General features: G+C 31.8%; 1 pseudogene; it reads right to left on the reverse strand.

Moving 5' to 3' along the window:
- LOC122139107 overlaps window positions 1–2,500 on the reverse strand; it is a 37,047-nt pseudogene that overhangs the window by 4,050 nt on the left and 30,497 nt on the right.

A 2,500-nucleotide genomic window follows, 5' to 3' on the forward strand; every position in this document is an offset into this window, starting at 1 on the left:
TTACTGACGGCCAGGTTGTGCTCCAGTCTGAACGGCTCCAGAAACCACACCGTCCGAACGGGAACGTCAGCCGGAGATCCTCGTTAGGGTTCATAGGAAACAAAGACGCGATTAAGCCTATTTAATGACTTGACATTCTAAACAATCGTTTTGCTTCTCTAATAAATGTATCTTGATTTAGGAATGTTTAGATATTTTTTTCAGGAAAACAAGACAAAGCTACGTAGGAAAATCATTTTAAGAGCGTGGCCGAGATGATGAAGAGGCTCATACCTGGAGCAGGCGGCAGTGCATTGATGTTGGGTTTGATATCAGGAGGGTTCTTTTCTTACGGGGGCTTCGTGTCCTGGTTTGGAGACAGATACGGCCAGCCTATTACTTCCTGGGGTCACCGGGGGCGTGGGGTTCGCGCCCGTAATGGGAGAGTGAGGGTAAGAGGCATCGGCCGCGCAGGCTCACCAAACACAAGGAATCACAACAGATAAAACACCTGAAACTGTGAATGAATCAGCTGCTGACCTGAACACGCTAACTAACGTACCCCACTGTAATGAAAGCCTTGTCCCGTGCTGAAGTTATTGCTGGGATCCTGTAGCAGAGACAGAGACTCCCGTGCTGAAGTTATTGCTGTGGATTGTTTTTGAGATGTATACACTACATCTAATAAATAAAGAATAAAGAATTTGGCTGTATAATGCTGAAATATATTTTAATAAAATTAGAAAATATTATTATGAAAATATTAAATATATTAGAATAAATTATTATTATTATTATTAAAATTAAAATAGATGATAATTTAAAACAGTGGTGTGTAGTCTATTATAATAAATGATTATTAATTATATAAATATACACACACTCACATTTGTATTATAAAGTCTAACATAAAATGCATTATAATAAATTATTTTATTACTATTAATAAACAATAGTAATAAAATAAATACATAATAAAATAATATTTAAAAGTTTTTGTAGTCTAGTATTACGGTTACTTTTTATTGCATCAATCATTTAATCATCATTTTATTATAATTTGTTTTAATAAATTAATAATTAATTTATATGAATAAAATTTAATGAAATATGTTTATATATTTGTATTATAAAATTTAAACATAATAAAATACATTAGAATAATATGTTTATATATTTGTATTATAAAATTTAACATAATAAAATACATTAGAAAAATCGATTTTTCATAGTGGTGATGATTTAAAAATGCACCTCTAATAAAACAAATTGTAATCAAGTATTAAAGAAGGTGTCTTGGAGGGCAGCATGATGTTAGTGCAGGACCTTGTAGCCGGTCTGGCTCTGTGCTGGCATCCTCTGAGCGCTGTAATGCGGAGACGAGACGCCTCTGCTGGGGGCAGGGTTCAGATACTGACCCTGCTGAGAGGAAAACTGCCCGTTTGGTCCATACTGCTGCCCGTAGCTGCCCTGCAAGAACAACAAACACACTGAAAATCTCAAACTGAACTAAGAACATATAAACAGAGACTGGTGTGCGGGGGGGCAGGTGCATCACCAGACACACACAGCCACTCACTATCTTCACTATCATATGCTTAATCATTCAAACTGTATTTTATTAAGAATAGATGCAACAGGCATGAATGATCATCATCAGTGTTATGCATCTTCAACTAACAAAAAAATAATAAACAAAGATTTTTATGATTTTATATAACCTTAGGCAATTTCTGTAATAGGCACAGAGGCCTAATTTTGTGATATATCTGTGGTAAAAGATTTCTGGCACTTAAAAAAAAAACAAAAAAAAAAAAAAAACAGAATATAACATGACAGAGATTAAATCTGTAATTTAATATAATAGAAACAGAATGCAAAAAATATGAACACAATTATTTTTACAAATATGAAAAAAAAAATATATAAAAAAAAATTCTCAAATAATTAAAATGTACAAATCATATTAAAAGCAAATATAGTTTTAAAATTTTTTGTGAGGTCTACACTATTTTTGATATGATATGCAAATGTATGCATATTTAATAATGTACCGATACTTAGCATATTTTCAAAGTTTATAAGAGAAAAATCAGTGTGCAAAAATTCTGTGTATTTTAACGATTTCAAAGTGTAGAGAAAAGTCAAATGAACTGTATATTTGACCGGTGTTGGGTAAGCTACTCAATGACTAGCTACAGATCACATTCTTCAACAGTATAATTATATTACTGTAGTAGCTAATTACTCTCTCTTAAAAAGTATTGCATTATTTCTTACGGATTACTTTCTAAATACCCATATTAAACTAGTAGGAATATTGCTAGTGACCAATAAAATAAGTTTCAGAAATTTTTTAATCAAGCCAATTTTTTAATTTCATTCAAAATGTAATTAAAAAAAATAAGTAAAAATTATAAGTGACCTCTTATATTACGTTTGCAATGTAACTTAATAATAATAAGCATTATATCCAGTACTGTATTTGATACCTGAGCTGTTTTCCTCACCTCTCCAGGAT

Source organism: Cyprinus carpio, chromosome B12 (genome assembly GCF_018340385.1).
Source record: "Cyprinus carpio isolate SPL01 chromosome B12, ASM1834038v1, whole genome shotgun sequence".
NCBI classification, from domain to species: domain Eukaryota; kingdom Metazoa; phylum Chordata; class Actinopteri; order Cypriniformes; family Cyprinidae; genus Cyprinus; species Cyprinus carpio.